This window comes from Myotis yumanensis, unplaced genomic scaffold (genome assembly GCF_028538775.1).
Source record: "Myotis yumanensis isolate MYYU_CA2020_CCGP unplaced genomic scaffold, mMyoYum1.0.hap1 SCAF_9, whole genome shotgun sequence".
Classification (NCBI taxonomy): domain Eukaryota; kingdom Metazoa; phylum Chordata; class Mammalia; order Chiroptera; family Vespertilionidae; genus Myotis; species Myotis yumanensis.
The window spans coordinates 20,891,198-20,911,544 of record NW_027223760.1 but is presented as its reverse complement, the minus strand read 5'-3'; the positions used below and the strand labels follow the sequence as shown (position 1 = coordinate 20,911,544).

The window sequence follows — 20,347 nt, the reverse complement described above, 5'->3', positions numbered from 1 at the left end:
AAGAGGGCATCAGCAAGAAAGCTTCCTCATTTATAGTTGGATCCATTGGAGAGTTAAAGCTCCTCTGTAGTAGATTCAGAGAGATATTTGAGACCTGATCAGATGAGTGTGGAGGTGGCAGAGCTGGATGAACCTCCTCTGATGGGGGAGCAGGGCTCACCTGTGCTTGATCAGCAGATGTCCAAGCAAGAAAGGCATGTCGACAGCAGCACTTCTCCTACCCCTCCTGCAGGCCCATGACAAGTGCCTTCCTTCAGGGTCCGGGGACTCTACTAATGTGCTGCCTGATCTGTAGTTGATGAGCAGAACATTACAAAGTGTCCCTCCTCGCGTTCTGCAGAGTTGAAGACATGTCAGAAACACCTGCTCTGTGGTGTTCAGAGGCAGGGCCAGAGTCAGCACCAGCCTGCTTAACCAGGCGCATAGTAGGGATACCATAAGTATGATAGGATCCCAATGGACTCATGCATCCTACAGTGACAGCCCCCATAAGTATCCGGAGAGGCAACAATTCAAGCTTTATTCCAGACAAATGAGCATCTTGTTATATTCCCTTACACATGGTGATGGTATAAGAGAGGAAGGGAGAATGGAAATCAATGATAAATTAAGCAAAGGGTATTAACTTCCAAAAGCCAAGCCTTTTAAATGCCTCTCAAAATTCTGCATTTGCTTGTTTTACAAAATGCTTTGATCAATGAAATGCAGTAAGTGAGGAGTCTCACACTTAGCGATTCTTTCTCCAAAGCCTATTTAGAATGAACCGGAAAATCTTTTCACTTTTTTAAGCTTAACTTTTCTACATAGAGAAAGGATTTCTGTTATCTTTATTTAAAGTAAGACTTAGAAAACTAAGATCAATTGAGTTTTGAGAGCTATATGCTTTGTCCTTTAGCTATGATAATATGGACAGAACTGTCTTTATGAAAATGAGGAAAGAGAATTGTTTGATGTGTGAATATCTGCAAGAGAAGAACTGGCCCCGATTCTAGGCATCACAGTTGTTGATGTGTCAGTCATCCATAATAATGAGCAAGAGGTATCTCCCTGAGGTGGGAAGGTTCTTTGCTGAATTTTAAGTATTGCTAAACCATTTAGCAGGGGGATTTGGAATATCGCTCAACTCATATAGAAAGTGTGACTAGCAGGAAAAGAACAAAATTAAATGACACTGTTTTCAAAATAGGAATAGTTTAGATTTTTGAAATCCATCTGCTTGAAGTGACATAGTCCAATGCCATTCACATATTTTAATTCAATTCCCTTTTTATATGTATCTGAGAAGTATTGTGTACAAATAATTTTTCTGGGTCTAGAACAAAGTCAAATCTAGGTCCCAGTCTAAGGCTCAAATATTTCTCTGTACTGCCCCAAAAATCATTTAAAAAAATCACCTCTGCTTTTCCCCTGATGACCATCTTCTTTGAATATTTAACTTCAAAAACTATAAAATATTTTGTTTTCAATTCTAAACCAACATTCTAAGAATAGTTTTGCATTTGGGCCATAGCAATGTTCTTAATTAGCTTATTAATTTTTCACTTTTGCTCTAATACTTTTTTTTTTATAATTAAAGGTATGTTTTCTATTCTCTGCATTTCTTCAAATACCAAGACATCTCAACTTTTTTCTAGGGGAGTTAAATTATTTATGTATTTTTTGCTTGAGCTTTTTAATAAGTGGAATAACAGCATAGTACTAGTCGATTTGTCTTCAGTTGTAAAGACTTCTTCTAATTCTGGCATCATCTGACTCTGTGTTGATAACAAATATGATGCATCTCTCTAGCAGTTTTTTTTCTTCTCCTCACTACCAGGTGCCAGGATCTTGTCAGAGTAGAAAAATTAGAAGATTGATTGGTGTCCTTTTCTTATTTATTGATTTCGTTGGGTTTCTGGCTGAGTGATGTATGTGCAGCATAAGATACCATGGATTATGTGTGTGAGAAAAAAATTAAAAGCTCAATAATATAATTAATAAAGATTGCCATTTTAAAAATGCTTATAATTTGCTACATACTCTGGTAAGTACTTTATACACATTATCTCTTTTAATCTTCACAGCAGTCAGATATTATAGATGATGAAGCTGAATTTAGAGAGGATAATTAATATATTCAATGTCATATAACTCATAAGTGATGAAGTTGATTTCTACCTAAGTTTGTCTGACTTCAGAACTCAGACCAGATGGGTTCTGATCAAATTATGATTTATGATCATATTAAACTCAATATATTTGAGCTAGGCATTTTGTTAGGCATCATGGAAGGTGTGGAGACCACAAGAAGTTTAGAGTCAGTGATTTTCAACTGGTGTTCCACAGCACGTTGGTGTTTTGCAAGAATTTTAAAACATGCAATACCTGACTCTTTAGTCAGGGACACTGACCTCTTTTCCCTTCGATTGTCAAATAAAAAAATGCCAACAGCCAACACAACAATAGCCATCCGGTGTGAATGCCCTGTCTTGAATCATAAATATATAGGTCATATAATAGAGTTGCATCATATTGGTCATGTTGCCTAATATGATTGGTTAATTCTTGATACCAGAAATCCTTATATATAAGCATAGGCAGCTGGTTTTTGTAAAAAGTCACTTTGGAGCAAAAAAGATAGGTAATTATACTATTCTTAAAAAATCAATAAAAATTATTCCTATTTTTGTCAGATCGGCAAAAGAAATATTTTTTGGTGTGCCACAGAATTTTAGTAATTAGTTTATGTGTGGCCTGAGATGAAAAGGACTGGAAATTGCTCTTTGGAGGAGAAAGACGTACACAAATAATTAAGTAATAATTTTAAGCAAGTTTTACAGGTAAATGTTAGGTTTTTCCTTTCGGGATCTTTCAACTCCAGAAAGTATATCATTGCCCTCCAAAATGTGGGTTCAAAGCAGAATATAAAGAAGACATAACTTTCTAAGAATTTCCCCCAGTCCAGGACAATGTTGTCATCTCTCAAATAAGGAATCAAAAATAGTCTTCAACTAAATGATTTTCTTTTTCCCTCAAGTTCACTTTTGCCAAATTTTGCCCTCAGCACTTTCCCTGTCCTAGGCCTCTGATGTAGCTTTGGTTTGGGGACTTGCCATCTCTGGTCTGGTCAGCTGTAGTTTTCCTTCTGGTAGCATTTGGCAGCACTCTCTGTAGTCGGTCCTGCTGCTGCTTATTGTGGTGGTATAACCTTCAATTAAAGATCAATCGAGCTAGTCCTTAAAGCTCTGTAGATGGAAAAGACCCTCGGAATTAGAGCTAACAGCCTCCTCTCGCCTTCAAAGTCTTTTCCCAAAGTTACTCTTACAGGTTCACTGGCCTCATCTTCTTTTATCTTCCAATTTTCTCCTTCCATCTGCCCACATTACATTTCACTGTTTTTCTGAACTTGTTAAGGAGTCAATAAAGTAAATATCTAGTCTAAGTGTATTCTCCATGCTGGTCACTTCCTCACAGTTTTTTATGGCATGAGACAGCTTTACTGAATGTACTTTTTCAAGAAGTAAACCGGCCTGCATACTGACTATTTGGTATTTCAGTATGTGGGGGGTTGAGAGTGAAGATAGAGAAAACCCTCTTTTCCATGTAGATTTTTCTTGAAAGGAAGAGATCCCATGATTATCTGATTCTTTCAGGGAAGTGGATTTATTACAGGTTTTCTACTTTTTTGTTCAGCTAATATGTTTTAGTGCTTACTACTTTTGTTCAAATCCCTGAGCGCCTCCTTCCCTTCTAGGCACAAGCTCCCTCTCCATCATTGGTTCTCAACCTTCCTAATGCCGCGACCCTTTAATACAGTTCCTCATGTTGTGGTGACCCCCAATTTCATTGTTACAAATTGAACATAATTAAAGCATAGTGATTAATCACAAAAACAATATGTAATTATATATGTGTTTTCCGATGGTCTTAGGCGACCCCTGTGAAAGGGTCGTTCGACCCCCAAAGGGGTGGCGACCCACAGGTTGAGAACCGCTTCTCTACATCAGTGCAGTGTCTTACCCCTGGCAGGCACCAAAATCATCCCTGGAACCTTTAAAAACTATTCACACGATGGTCGCATTCCTGTGCCTCGGATTCTGTGACTTGTTACCCAGGGCGGAGGAAGATGCATGTGCTCATTAGCAGGGCTCCCATCGCATAGGTTGTTTTTCTTTTCCAGATCCATCCTCATGACTCATTTTCACAGTAATAGTAGGCTCCGTCACGGGTGAGGAATTCCATTATGAGAGCGAAGAAAAGATAAACTTCGCAAGTTTAATTAGGCCTCAGAATAAACTTTGCTCCTAGTATATTCCGTGGTGAATTCTGACAAGACGCATCTCTCCTCATCACAAGTTATCGGCCCCTTCCTATCACGCACTTGTTCTTTCCCCCAGTTCACGTCCCTGCCAGCTTAATAACAATGTGTGAGGAAGCAATAAAGAAATCAAGTGGTGGCCTCTGCAGTTATATTTTCATCTCCAGAGGGAATGCTGAAGAAGAGCATAATGGGCATTAGCAACTGTCAGACACTATTCTTAGCGGTTTTATATACAGAATAATTTTTAATCTAACAACAAACTCTGAGGTAGGCATTACTATTTGTCTTTTATACATGAAACCGAGGCTCAGAGAGATGAAATAACAGAAGTAATAGAGTGAGGTCCATCTCACTTCATAATCCATTGTCTTTTCTCTTGAGATATTTCCTGTTTGGAAACTTTCAAACCTCAAAGGTGAGTTTCTATGCATCTCTCTCCCCCTGGAGTAAACTAAACAACTAAACTAAACTAAAACATCTTAATTTTATAGTCAGAAACTTAGATTTTATAAAACATTTTAACCTGCACACTTTTGTTGGCATAGCATTAAAGTGTTATGTATTTAGGTAGTTGATAATATACTGAAATGAACTGAATTTGGTCCTCTCTGCCGAGCATGTCACACGTAGAAGTGCAAAGGCTGCCATTCAATGTACTCAGCTCTCAGCTTGGCCACCTCAAGTCCTGGAATGTGATGTGTATAACAGAGTTCCTATAATCATGAGGGAAATCCCCCACAGCAAATGTCAGTTAGGACCCATGAACTTGACCACATTCTCAGGCTGGTCTCTTATTAAGGATAGTAGGGAAAAAATGAAAACCTTATAGAGATTCATTTACTCTTTAGAGGCTGTGCAATAATCAGCAATGCAGTGCAGAAAAAATATTTTAAAATGTTGGAACTGGAATTTATCTCTTTGAGGAGGAAAAGAGACCGACTGGGATTTGTTAACAGGAAGACAGACTTGAATTGACACAAATAATTAATCTCTGGAGGCCAGGTAAAGAAAAAGAACTCATTTGGGGGTCTGTGGCACACCCTCAAATATCTACGAATACTAGTTACAAAGGAATGGAATCGTTGTTGATCCTGGCTCTGGGAAAGAGGGACTGGTCTCTGCTGATGAAACTAGAGACTTTGGAACTCCTTTTATTTATTTACTAGAGGCCCGGTGCATTAAATTCGTGCACTGGGTTGGGGAGGGGGGGATCCCCTCAGCCCAGCCTGCACCCTCTTCGCAATCCGGGACCCCTTAGGGGATGTCCAACTGCCAGTTTAGGCCCGATCCCTGCAGTCGGAATGGCATTCGGACATCCCTTTCGCAATCTGGGACCACTGGCTCCTAACCGCTCGCCTGCCTGCCCGATTGCCCTAACCGCTCGCATGCCTGCCTGATCACCCCTTACTGCCTCTGTCTGCCTGCCTGATCACCCCTAACTGCCTCTGTCTGCCTGCCTGATCACCCCTTACTGCCTCTGTCTGCCTGCCTGATCACCCCTAACTGCCTCTGTCTGCCTGCCTGATTGCCCCTAACCACTCGCCTGCCTGCCTAATCACCCGTAACAACCTCTACCTCAGCCCCCGCTGCTGTGGCTTCATCTGGAAGGACGTCCAGAATGATGTCCGGAAGGTCATTTGGCTGTCCGGTCTAATTAGCATATTAGACTTTTATTATTATAGGTTTTTCACCCCTCCAGTCAGGAAAAGAATGAGTAGATAGTAGTTTAAACCATTTTCATTGAGAACCTTTCTGCAGTTTTTTTTTTTTTTGCATTCAGCCAAGAGGAAAATGTTATTTTACAGCTTTTGTATTGGTGTTGATGGGTTCCTAGGAGACTTCTTCAGGAAATGAAGGTGGAAGAGGAAGATAGGACACTTCTAAGAGAAAGGCTTAGTATTAGCTGTTATCCAGGCACAGGTAATCATGGAAAGCGATTGTAAACCAGCCTCCAGACAGAAATATTTTACTAGAGGTCACCGTCAATTTTTGTATTTTAAAGAGCTAGTAATAAGTATGTTTTTGATTTACATATTTACCTTTCCTTCATTTTTTTGTTTGGGCTTATCTCAGTTGTTTCACTTCAATTCTTTCCCCTTTCATTCTGAAGTAAAATGAAGAATAAAACATTGCAAGACAATTCTGTAAGCTTCCCTCATTCTGAAGCCTGATGGTAATTATTATTAAGGGATTACAAGAAAATCTTACAGTGTAATTTGGAGACTCACAATTTATTCATAGCCTCTTCTCTCTCTATCTTGCCTAGCAAAGACATTTTTCTATCTTCCCAATAAAATCTAAACTTTGCTTATTGACTTGTTTGCTCTTCCAACACATATTTTACAATGTACACAGTAATAATAAAAGCAAGCATTTATTGGATACATAGTATATGTCAGATACGTGCTGTGTACTGTACAGGTTATTTGATTTACTAGTACTCCTCACAGCCTATAAGGAAGTTATTACTATTATTACTCCATTTTACAGATGAGGAAATAGAGACATATGAAAGAAATGGAGCACCACAATGAGAAAGTGGTGGATCTATAAACAAAGAATCCAGGCCTGGTTGTTAAATTATGACATGACTGATCCATTTCTCAGAAGAGGGAGGGAAGTTACCCGATAAAATACAGGACACCCAGTTAAATTTGAATTCCAGATAAACAATGAATAATTTTTAGAGTAAAAATGTCCCAAATACTGCACAGGACATGGACGTCCAGTATTTTTATTTGCTAGAACTGGCAACACCAGGAACACTTGACCATTTGCAGAACCATTTTGGAGCTGGAAAGTTCATTTGAGGCCATCTCACTATACAGATGAGAAAAGGCTCAGGAGTCAACATTTTCATGTTTTCTTGACTGGCAACAAAGTGAGGTTTAGGCCTTTGCCAAGCTGTCTCTCTTAATTCCTCAGCAGGTTTTCATCTGACTACCAAGTGAGATTTCCCGTTGGGTGTTTATCTCCTGTTTATTTTCTAAATTGTTGTCTGGAAAGCAAAGCTTTGCAAACACTCTTTCAATAATGACATGAGGAAAAGTGGAGGAGGAAAGGAGGAAGCAACAAGTCAAAGTTACTGGCTGCTCCTGTGTGCTGGCAACATCCAACATTCTTTGCATATAGCATCTCCTTCGGCGGGAACAAGAGGCGTGAATTAAATATATTAAATATTTACTTGACTTAGTCAAGGTTCTTTTAAGACCTTGGCCAGGGGGTCCAATTTGAATGACTACTGGTGTTACCAGAAAATGAATAAATAGGAATGCATTTTATAAAGTAGTCATCCTTTTAGCCAATGGAAAATGGAAATGTTGTGAAATCTACTGAAGTTCAATACTGGGCCATTTTCTTCAAAGAAGAGAGAGGTACTCATTAGTCTGTTGCTCAGAGGCTTCATTATGGATGCTCCATTCCCTTTGCTGTTGTAACAGAAGTTCCTGGGCGCTAAGGCCCTGACTCATTCACTTGCAGAAGACAGACACTGTTACCTATGGGAGAACAGGACCGAGGAGTAGAAAAAGAAAAAAAAAAACAACCCCAAAACGGGCTCTCCTCATGATATGATAAAGCAAATAAATGTAAGTCCTGAGCAGACAACAGTAAAATCAACTGCCTGGGTTGTCCACCTTAGCCATAGGTTCCTTTAGGGCAGTGGTTCTCAACCTTCCTAATGCTGGGACCCTTTAATACAGTTCCTCATGTTGTGGTGACCCCCAACCATAAAATTATTTTCGTTGCTACTTCGTAACTGTAATTTTGCTACTGTTATGAATCATAATGTAAATATCTGATATGCAGGATGTATTTTCACTGTTACAAATTGAACATAATTAAAGCATAGTGATTAATCCCCAAAACAATATGTAATTATGTATGTTTTCTGATGGTCTTAGGCGACCCCTGTGAAGGGGTCGTGACCCACAGGTTGAGAAATGCTGCTTTAGAGTGAAGATTCAATGCACCAGGGGCCTCTCCCAGTTGGAATTGTAAACAGCTAAGCAATGACAAAAACCTTCTTTAGTTCCCTATTTTGTTTGTTTGTTTGTTTTGTTTTGTTTTTGGGAAAAGGAAAGATGCCTCTCTGCCGAAACTGGAAAATTAAGATAGATTACAGCTGAGGAATAAGAGCTTAAAATGTGCTGAATAGAAGGGATAGAATTATTGATACAGATTCTTAAGTTGTGGCTGTCAAAAAGTGAATAATTTTAACCAAATGTGTTTTATTCTTGTAATTTTTTTTTTTTTACATTGGAGTGGTTTCTTTGTTTGTTTTTGTCTGTTTGTTTTGCCAAATTTGGTCTTTCCTCTCAAAAGAGGGCTGCTTTTTCAAAAGCATTTCAATTCTGTTGGAGTAAAGATACTTTTTAAAACAATTTGACTTTGAACTGCTTTTAGACTTTTAGAAAGGTTGCAAAATTAGTATAGTTTCCATATATTCCACCATAACCTCCTCCAGTTAAAATCTTACTTTACAATAGTGCAATTATCAGAACCAAAAAATTAACATTGGTATGATACCAATAGCTAAAGAGCTTTTCCAGATTTTACCAGTTGTTTTTTTTAATGTGTTATTGTTTTCCTGGAATTCTGTTCAGGATCCTATATTGCATTTTATTGTTATTTATCCTTAGTCTCCTGAAATCTATAACAGTTCCTCACCTTTCTTCAACCTTAATGACTTCACATTTTTTAAGAGTATAGATCAGTTATTTTGCCAAATGTGCCTCAATTTGGGCATGTCTGTCTGGTGTTTTCCCATGATTGGATTGAGGTTATGTATAATGTGTCCTTCTCAGTGCAACATATCATGGAGTTCATGATGCCAGTGTTTTATTACTGGTAGTGTTGGCCTTGGTCACGAGGTTAAAATGTTTTCTCCTGGGTTTCTTCACTTGTCAGTTACTATATTTTCATTAACAGATATCTTGGGAAAATGCTTTGAGACTATGCATATCCTGGTTCTCTTCAAACCTTCACCCATGGATCCATCACACATCAGTGGATCTTGGTTCAGTAGCAATTGTTTCTATGGTGTTTGCTTAATGGTGATGTTCTATTTCTCTTTTCTTCAACAATTGTTAATTAGAATTCTGTAGCAAGGAAGAGCTATCTTGCTCTCTCATCTATCTATATAATCAATTACTTATATCCATGAGTACAGACTCATGGATATTCATTTTATTGTGTGAGTCATAATCCAATGTTGACATTATGTAATTCCTTGCTCAGTTGGTTCCAGGTTTGGTTACTAGGAACTTCTTCAGATTGGTGCTTGTGTTCTCTTGATAAGCCCTGATCTATATTTTAGCACTTGCTTATTTTCCCTTCACATTATATTCCAGGAATATACTATACGTATGTATTTTCCCTGTTCTACCCCTGGAATCAACCCCTTCTCCAAGTTTTCTTTTATTGGAGAGTGGTGTTTAGAAATTGAGATCTCGGTGCTGGGTGTGCGTATTGCTACTGAGGTGTCCTTGCACTAAGCCCTCTCAGAGCTAGGGAATAATAAGCATGTTTGCCAACCTACACATTCATGTATACCAACCTACACATTATGCACATCTGTATTTTGATATCTATCATTGCATATATTTATTTATTTATTTTTAATATATTTTATTGATTTTTTACAGAGAGGAAGGGAGAGGGATAGAGAGTTAGAAACATTGATGAGGGAGAAACATCGATCAGCTGCCTCTTGCACACCCCCTCCTGGGGATGTGCCTGCAACCAAGGTACATGCCCTTGACCGGAATCGAACCCGGGACCCTTCAGTCTGCAGACTGACGCTCTATCCACTGAGCCAAACCGGTTAGGGCCATTGCATATATTTAAAGCCACACATTTATACTGTTACTTCGGGGTTCATTCTTTTCTTCCTCATCCCTTTATTTGTAACTTCTTTCTCCACTTGTGAGAAATTTGGTTTTTGTTTTCTACAACATATTTACTTATTTGTTTAATTCTAGTGTACGCATAGTATAGTCAAAATTGCATACCCAAGAAGTTTATGACTTCATTCAGAACCCATATTCCTTTAAGAAGCACATTTATTGACTAAATTATAGTATTTATATAGTTACTTTTGTCTTTAGCTTTACAACCTCCCATCAAGATACCGTTTTCATATTTATTTAGGTTAGTTTTATTATACCCCACCCCTTCAGTGTGGCTTTGTTACTCATTTGTGATAGAATTAGATTCATTGGTTAATCGGTATTGTATATTGGTATCCCTCTCTGCTCCTCATCCAAGTTCGTTTTAATTGTTTCTTGCTTGGGAATATGTGAAAAATATGGTTCTAAGAACCAGAACTTTAAATACATACCTAGAGAAGTGTCACTTTTTCCTTGTCCACTCTATCCTTCTTTCTAACCTTTTCACACCCACCCTCTATACATAACCAATCTCTTTAGTTTCTGGTTAATCCTTCTCGTATTTCCTTTGCCCAAAAGGGCAGTTACACCGTCTTTTTTCTTTTAATCATTTCTTTTTCATGTAAAAAAAAATGGAGCAAACTGAGCAAAATTGATAAATGTATTTGCTGCATTTATATCAGTCCAGATGGAACAAAGCAGAATTAAATCATAATAATTTGCTAGCTTAACTCTGTTGGAGATTCTGTCTGTGACTCTTCACACATTAGCATGGTGATTAAGAGCAGCCTCTGCCATTATTGGTTTGTACCATCAAATGTTTTGGACTTTTGTAACTTATTGGTGGTAAGAATTTGGGCAAGTTATTTAAAATCCTGATGCCACAGTTTCTCTTATCTGTAGGATGGTAATAAAAATGTCTACCTCACAGGGTTAAAGATAAACAATGGGAAACAATACACTGTATGAAATATGGCAAGCCCAAAACTGGAAATGATAATTATTATTATGTTGCCAATTGCTCTGACATGTTTTTTTTTTTAAATATATTTTATTGATTTTTTACAGAGAGGAAGGGAGAGAGATAGATAGTTAGAAACATCGATGGGAGAGAAACATCGACCAGCTGCCTCCTGCACATCTCCCACGGGGGATGTGCCCGCAACCCAGGTACATGCCCTTGACCGGAATCGAACCCGAGACCTTTCAGTCCACAGGCCGACGCTCTATCCACTGAGCCAAACCGGTTTTGGCATGCTCTGACATGTTATACTAATGTATACTCTAAGCAAAAGTTTTTGATGGTTTGATTTATCTTCACAACTGAAAACACTTCTATGTTTTAGTAATTAATAGCTGCTTTTATATCAAAGGAACTCTGCGAGAGAGAGAGCACGAGAGAGAGAGCACAAGAAGAGAGGGAGGGGAGAAGAGGGAAAGAGAGAGAATACATAAAAAATGGATATTATCGCTAATTTTGCTAATTGGAGAAAATCACTTCTAATTTCTTAGTAAAGTTTCTTCCAGGTAATTTTCCTTGGTTATATACAAAGTATATATCTTTTGACAAGCTATAGAAATATTTTTAACAAAATGGCATTGTATTCCACATACCTGCATCATTCGTTTAAATTTTTATTTTGAATATTTTTCTAAAGTATTATTCTTTCTACCCGAAGGATTGGTTAGATCATTTGGTCTAAGGTCCGATCAATCAAATGAGAAACAAAATTGATGAACAGATGGACAAACTAACCAAAATAAACCCTCAGTAAATCTGGGTGTTTGAATTACCTGGGTCTTTAACTCTGCCAGCCATACATTTTTTTTTTTTTTGTAAATGTATCATTTGCCAATGATAGAAAAGATATAATTAATGTCAAGGAATGAATTCCTTGCTTTTAAAGTCTTTGCTTGTGATGTCCATTTTACAAAGTGAGGGGATTAACTTCAACTTCAGACCCACAAATCTGATCTAAACTGCTGGACAGAGGCCTCAGGCTGCCTCTGGGATGCAGTTCTGAAGCAGGCACTTCCTCCATGACTGTGTTCTGTGAAAATCCCAAGTAAAGTTTCAGAGTTTTGAAAAAGAATTCAGATTTATGGTCTTTTAAGTGGCTCATTTCTCATCTTTCTAAACAAAAGTCAAAGTTTTTCCCCTTAGCATTACCTATTCTGGTCTATTTCTTCTTTCAGGTCTCCTGACATTCTCAACCTGCATCCTAGGTTAAAGCTTATCCAGCTGTTTACAGTCTCCCAAAGGTGTGTGTGTGTGTTTTAAATGCCTTTGCACCGCTATGTTCTCTGCTCTTTCCTCCCATGGCTTACGTGCCTTACAAACTCCTCATTTTTCAAAATTCAGCTCAATTACCACACACATACCACAACCCACCGACCCCACTCCATGAAGCATTCAATGTCTCTTTAAGCAGAGTGATGTATTACCTCCTCTGGCTTCTCAAAGGATCCTACAGATACCTCTGAGTCGGCATAGGTGTTAGGATTTGATGATTGTTCCCTCCTTCTTCATTTCCACTGGACTAAGGGCTCCACGAGGGCAATGCATTTCTCTTGGTGCTCTTCCTATTCTTAGTGCCTAGCATAGTGTCTGTCTCGTAAGTGTTCCATAAATTAATGGATGGGCAAGAAGTTAAAAAACATAAAATTACAATTTACCCTGCCCATCACGAGCTGTTGACATTGGGTAAATTACAGGAACTTTCAGGGCCTTAGTTTCATCATCTGTGAGATGGAGACGTTGACCATTATTTCCAATGTCTCTTCCTTGGTGGACATTTATGTTTAGCCAGTTTAATATGAGGAATTAAGAAGCTTCTGATGGCAACTACTTTTTAGCTCGCTTTAGGCAGAAATCTCCATTTCAGTCCAAATCTTTCAAATGAGTGATTTGGACTGAGAGAAAGGGCACCAAAGTCTTTTAGAGATTAAAGTGGAATGAAAAGGTTGCTTTTATGATAGGAAGGCCTTGAGGCTTGTTTCACTGTCATAGGATCAACGTTTTTCAAATTGGGAGGAACCTAAGAGATAAGTCACTCAACCTCCTTATTTCATTAAAAAACTAAAATAAAAAGACCTGGAGAATTTAAGTAAGTTACTCAAAGTCACAACACTAGTTTTCAGCAGAATGCAGCCTATGGATTCTCAGACTTGTACCTTTCTGCCACACCACGTACTTGATCTATAACTAAATCAAGGTGCAAAATAATATTGTCTGCTAGGGTGTGCATCTGTGTCATGGTTGATTTAGTTTGGAGTAGGCTTCATGAAATGTGAGACATTTGGTTTCTTTCTATATTTATATTGGTTTGTGCTCTACTGCCAAATGCAGCACATTTTTATGAACAATTTGTTGTTTATTATCTTTTGATTCTCATTGGTTAGAGAAGGATCATGAAGGGTACATGAAAGCACAGGACACACCATGTAGAAGACATGCTAAAAGGTTCCACTTGAGTGTAGGTTGGTGGGGCTCCAGCTTCGTGGAAGATGAAGTATAAATATCTTGTAAAGGAGAGACTGGCCGAAACCGGTTTGGCTCAGTGGATAGAGTGTCAGCCTGCGGACTGAAAGGTCCCAGGTTCGATTCCGGTCAAGGGCATGTACTTGGGTTGCGGGCACATCCCCAGTAGGAGATGTGCAGGAGGCAGCTGATCGATATTTCTCTCTCATCGATGTTTCTAACTCTCTATCTCTCTCCCTTCCTCCCTGTAAAAAATCAATAAAATATTTAAAAAAAAAAAAAAAGGAGAGACTGAACAGTGTGTGAAAAAAATAGAGCAAGTTCTGATGTCAAACCTTAATGATGATGTAATAATAATAATACCTGTAGTACCTAGGTCTGAAGCTCACCTTTTCTTAAATGCGTGGAACTTTTTCTACTCTTAAAAAAATGCATGTCTGGTGAATGTATGTATTAGTTCTTCAGCCATAACCGAGCCACTCCAAAACTCAGTGGCTGAAAACAAAGTATTTGTTATTGTTCAGTAGCGTGTGGGTCAGCTGGACATTTCTTCTGGTCTCCATTAGGCTTCTGCAGTCACTGAGGGGCAGGTAGGCAGATTGATGGTTTTCCTGGGTCTTATGTGTTTGGCAGTTACCTCTTTGTAGGCAGGTGTAGAATCACTTCGGCTGGAATAACTAGACTCTCCTCCACCTGGTTTATCATCCACCAGCAGACAAGTCAAGGCTTTTTCCAAGAATGTAAACCCAACTATGCAAGATTAAGAAGTACACCAGCCTCCTGAGACTTGAGCTTGTACTTGACTCATCATCATTTTCTTTGTATTCTATAGGCCAAAGCCAGTCATAAGGCTGGCCAAATTCAGATGGAAGGAGACTGCAAAGTTACAGGGCAAAGGCTGTGGACAGAGAAAACTCATTAATTGGGGTTCAACTTAATCACTATACTACACCATGTTCATAAAGATATGAACACACAGAATTAGGTAGAGGAACATGGAAAGATTCCATCTTAACTCTCTTCTTCCCTAAGGTTAACACTATTAAAAATTCTCTGTATTCTTCCAAGCCCATATGTTTATATTGCCGGGGCTGACCAGCAGACCCTGAGTGACGGATGAACAGATTGCTCTGACACACGTTCCTGTGAAAGAGAGGGCTAAGGCGCTACTTGGCTATCGCCTCCAAGTAGCCCTGTTCACCTGCCTCCTTTGGCTTTTATTGTAACAACAGCTTGAACTAAAATTAACCTCTAGATACAATCAGCAGGGTAAGTATCCTTGAGAAAGCACATGCTTCTACAAGGTCAGGTCTTTAAAGACTAAACATAGAGATTCTGGCAAAACACAGGGGGGATCGGACTTGACCTTTCAGAGAATCCTCATTACAGACATTCCAATCAAGTGCTGTGCTTCCCCTCAATATATAATGTATACATACACATAATATATACATACTGAATGTATACATTATACACATGTATATTCTACCCCAAATAGTTAATAGCATAAACATTTTTTAAGTAACTAACATTGTTGTATGCATAACTATGTCTTAGGGATATATATCCTTCTTTGATAATACATCAGCTTTGGATAGACTTTATAATATTCATTTATTTAAAAACAAATTATAAAATACTCCAAAAATATAGAAAACACAGAAAAATGAAAATCTACCCCTTTCCTGATTGAGCAATATACCATTTATAATGTAATTGAATTAGATTTTTTTTTCCTGAAGGAAAAGAAATGAAAAACTACAAATAGAAAATACCAGAATTTATTTATTAATTATACTTTGTTTAAGAACATTTAGGTTTTCTTTCTTTTTCACTGTTACAAACACTTCTATAGGGAACATCCTACTTATGTCTCCCTGCACAGGTGTTAGAGTTCTGCTAAGGTAAAGACCTAAATGTGCAGTTGCTGGGTGTTGGGACATGTGCATCTTCCCTGAGATAGTGCTAATTTGCTACCCAAAAAGTTGGTACCTAGTTCCCCTTCCACCAGCAGTGTCTGAAAGTTTCCTCATCTCTTAACTCACTTTTTAATATTTGTCAATCTGATAGTTAAGAATTAGCATCATGTTATTAGTCATTTTATCTTTTCCTGACTATTATTTAAGTTGAAGAACTTATACCATTGTTGGAATTTGAGGTCTTATTTTTGATGGAATGTCAAGATATATGTTTTGTTCATTTGCCATGGGATTGTTTGGCTTTTTCTTATTGATTTTTACAAGTTCTTTATGTATTCTTCATACTAACTCTACATTTTGTGTGTATTCACTTATACTCGTTTGGTTTGTGGTTTGTCTTTTAACTTTGTTTATGTTATCCTTTGGGTATCAAGGGCATACAAACTTTGACTAATTTTTTTTTCCTGTTTCCTGGAACAATTTGAATTTAAGATGTTGATGGCAAGTATCACTTTTGAATTTTTCTCTCTTTATTTTAAAGAGTAGTTTCTTGATTTTTAGAGAGAGAGAGGAGCAGAGACCTAGAGAGAGAAATATCGATGTGAGAGCTCAACATTGTTAGGCTGCCCCCTGCATGTTCCCCATGAGGGACCAAGCCCACAATCTGGGCATGTGCCATTGACCGGGAATCCAACCAGCAACCTCCTGGTACATGAGGCGTCCCTCAACCAACTGAGCCACACTGGCCTGGGGCTGATTTCATTTTTACTACTTTTTTAACATCTTTAATAATTTGTCTCTTCAGAATAGAGACTAAGCTTTGTTTCAGCCTCCCCGAACGAGGTGGAGATTTTCCTGTTCTCTTTCCAAGCCTGGGCAGCCCTTGAGGGGCAAATGCTGAGCGCTAGTTCCCTGCTAGTCCAAGGTCCAGGGCCAGGACTTGGGTCCAGCCTATGAGGCCCATACTCCCTTAGTACACCTTTGGGGTGTCACAACTCCTCCAGCTCACATCCCTGACTTTGACTTCCCTGTTTGCTTATGACTCCTGAGAAACTGACACCTTTCCTTAAAGTTCAGATTACATTAGGATATTCATTTTGGTTATGTTTGGTCCAACTTTCCGTGTGTCTATTGTCAGAAGAAGGTCCATGTCAGCTTAGTGTGTCATATTGCTGGCTGTTTCCTGGAGCGGTTGGTTCCACAGCTGCGGTCATGACTCTGTCAGGACAATTAGCATCTCTTGGATCTAATACTAACCTCAGAACCTCAATGTTGTTTGCATGCTATTGGTACTTAGCCTAGAAAAGGCTCAGCTGAGTTATCTGGAAAGGTACAGAAAGTGTTAATGTATATTTTCAGCTTGGGCATTTTATATTTAAACTTCCATCAAACTGACTGATGAAATGAGTCAGTAGAAAGGAAAAGTATATTAGAACTGCACCTTCCATAGACAAGGGAAAGATCTTTTGGCAAATATTTGGCAAATGTCTAAATCAATCCATACATGAATGTAAGTTTCTCTATTTACTCTCTATTGAGCTCACGGCTAACTCACCTCATTTGTAGCACTTCTGTGAATGTGTCTCCCTGAGCCTAATTTCAGTTGCCTTGCCACCTTTTACATAAGAGACCTCAACTAGAGAGGGAAAAATGGATAATACTTCACCTTGGATTGCCCTGGAGCTGTTCTACCCTGCTAAAGTCAAACGGAGTCTAGGGCCATAATTTAATGTATTCGAGATGGAGAAGACTGCCCACAAGGCCCCAAATAGTCACTAACTTTTGTGTAAAAGATTTGTAAACTGTGTGCCAAACTTAGGCCAATCGATGTGTAATTCTGACTTAGCCTTTTAGCAGGGATCTGAGATCTGGGTACCTATTACTTTCTTGCCTCCCATCACCTTCAGCCTTCTGTCAGGATCACCACACAGGCCTAGCATTATCTGCAGTGCCTTCTCTCTGCCAGTGCCCATGAGGCCAGGTGCCTGCCCTGTGTCCCTCAGTCCCTGGCTGCCTGCTCTGGGAAATGGAGAAAGAGAGGAGCGCCTGACTCAGAGCCTTTAGCACTCGTTGAAATTTACTTCTGACCTCTCCTTCTGACTACAGGCAGTCCTCGGGTTACGTTGGAATCTCCCATTTATTTATAAAAAAAAAAAAATGTTCCGTCATTTCGACGTATGTACATATGTGCTTTATGTTATTTTTTTTATTTACTGTATTTACCACAAGTAAAGGTCAGGAATTTTTATCTTTCTTTAAAATTATTTTTACTGTTTTGCTTCATTACTCCTGTGTATATGCTCCATGTGAGTGACGTAGGTGTTTATGTAGGTGGGTTCTGACTTACGGCAAAAAGTGCATTACGTTGAGCCTTAGGAACAGATCTCTGACATAACCAAGGACCTACTGTAATTGTGAGTGGATGTGGTCTCTGGATTTCTGAAAATGATAAGATCTTGCTACTATTTGTCAGTTTCTTTTAAATCTTTCCTAACTATCTGGACTCCTGAGGTCCATGGAGAATTTCTACACACACACACACCTGAGAAATGCTTGAATCTTGGTCCTTAAAGTGAGGTCCAAGGATCCATCAGCTTTGGCATCACTTGTGAGCTTATCACAAATGTAGAATCTCTGGACCCACACCGGATCTACTGAATCAGAAACAAATGTAATAAGATCCCAAAGTGATTCATATGCTCTGCTACACTGGGCTACATTTCAGTTCAGTAGTGGGTGTCATTATCCATGAGGGTCCTTAATGTACCAGTCAGTGACAGGGATAGCCCCCTTCACCTGCCCAATGACAGTGTTTGATGATCAGTGCTCAGGAGTCTGTGTTCTTGGTGGAAGCCTGCCTCCTACTTGCGTGTGTTAGAAAAAAAAAAAAAACAGAGGTGAGAACCAATGAATACTCTCCTCACTGTGCCTGCTTTTGACCTTGACCACAACCTGGGTTGCGTTTGAACCACAGTGTTCATATATTCCTCATGATCCACACCACCCCTCCTCTCCCACAATCTGGTTGAGCAACAGCACAGATTTGGCTTATTGTCAGGAAGCAGAGCAAATGTCCACTCATGGTCCAAGGATCTTGGCCTTATTAGCACTGACCTATAAACTGAACCTTTTATTGCGTTGTTCCTCATCAGGTAATGAGTGCACCTACTGCTTCCAATCATAGTGAACTATTGACAATACAGTCTCAGCCCTCAAACGACTTTTGTAGTCTGAAATGGGGAAATGACATAAGGAAGAAAGGACAAAAGACATGAAGAATGAAAAAAAATAGCATATAGGTCTACAAGGTGCTTATCTTGACCACATGGTGACTATTTCATCACCAGGAAATTTTGGATTTTTAAAAATAGACCCATTCTCAGTAGAGCAATCATAGACAACCATATTATTATTGTTAGTTGGCAATGTGGGTGTTTGGAGATTTGTTGATCCATGTAATCAAGACATCCAGAAAGTAATTTTCCAGCATAAATATTTTTTAAAGTTTAGAGAAATCACCTTCTCGATTTCACTGCCCCGAAAACAATTCATGAGTTTAAAAGGCTTTACTAATTCTGTCAAATATTTACTTGAATCCAGACAAGGAAAGTATTGGAGAAAGATATGTCAAAGTATATCTGAATTATAAATCAAATTTCAATTTTTAAAGAAGATGGACATTTTCATTTATTCTGCATATTTAGAAAAAATATATTTGTGCCCTATCTGATGTAACAGTGGAGGGACATGCCAACAGATTGTTTTTTTGTGTGTGTTTTTTTTAAAATAATGTGTCTAGGTAGATGCAATTTTTGTTTTTAACATTGATTATTTGTAAATCTAAGAAACTTTGGTGTTTATAGCTTCTGCTACCACTGTTGTATTTAAATATTATCTTGTTTACTATTTTTCTGGACATAAAAATTAACTATTTTAAAAGTTATATGAACTTGTCCTCTTAGTAATTCAGGTTCAAATAAATACAAATTAGGCCATTCCTAGAAGGGCTTTAATTTGTTTGCTTTGGTTGTAGCAAGAGTCTGTTTCAGAAAGTGAAGCATTAGATTTGCTCCCACTCAGGTTGAAGAGATGCACGGGACACGTTGTGTATCCTTTGGCCCAGGGTTTCCTGAGCAGGTGGTGAAGGCAGTGTGGGCCCCTGGGAGGTTCCAGGGATTAAGCGGGCATGGAGACCGCTCTCAAACAGCTTTGTGAGGAGAGGAGACAAACATGATGTGAACCATTTTCTCTGAGGTTGAGAATAACAATCATGGAGATGTAAGGAGAAGGCTGTGGCTGTTCAGAGAAGGAACAGGAGTAAGGGGGGCAGAGGCTCTGTGGAGCAGGAACCAAGGACTTGGTTTGGATGTGGGTAGAATAGGAACATGGGTCATATGCCTGCATAAAAACCTGCTGTGGAGCCCTAACTGGTTTGGCCCAGCGGATAGAGCGTCGGCTTGTGGCCTCTAGGGTCCCAGGTTCGATTCCGGTCAAGGGCATGTACCTTGGTTGCGGGCACATCCCCAGTGGGGAGTGTGCAGGAGGCAGCTGATCGATTTTTCTCTCTCATCGATGTTTCTAACTCTCTATCCCTCTTCCTTCCTCTCTGTAAAAAAATCAATTAAAAAATATTAAAAACAACAACAACAACAAAAAAACGTGCTGTGGAGACGATGAACTAAAACAGTGGTTCTCAACCTGTGGGTCGCGACCCCTTTGGCGGTCGAACGACCCTTTCACAGGGGTCACCTAAGACCAT

The 20,347-nt window shown here is 38.9% G+C and overlaps 1 protein-coding gene across 6 annotated transcripts in view; it reads left to right on the top strand.

Annotated features, from left to right (window-relative positions):
• The window catches only part of GRM8 (glutamate metabotropic receptor 8), a 735,586-nt gene that overhangs the window by 282,793 nt on the left and 432,446 nt on the right, over positions 1–20,347 (top strand). The window lies entirely within an intron of this gene.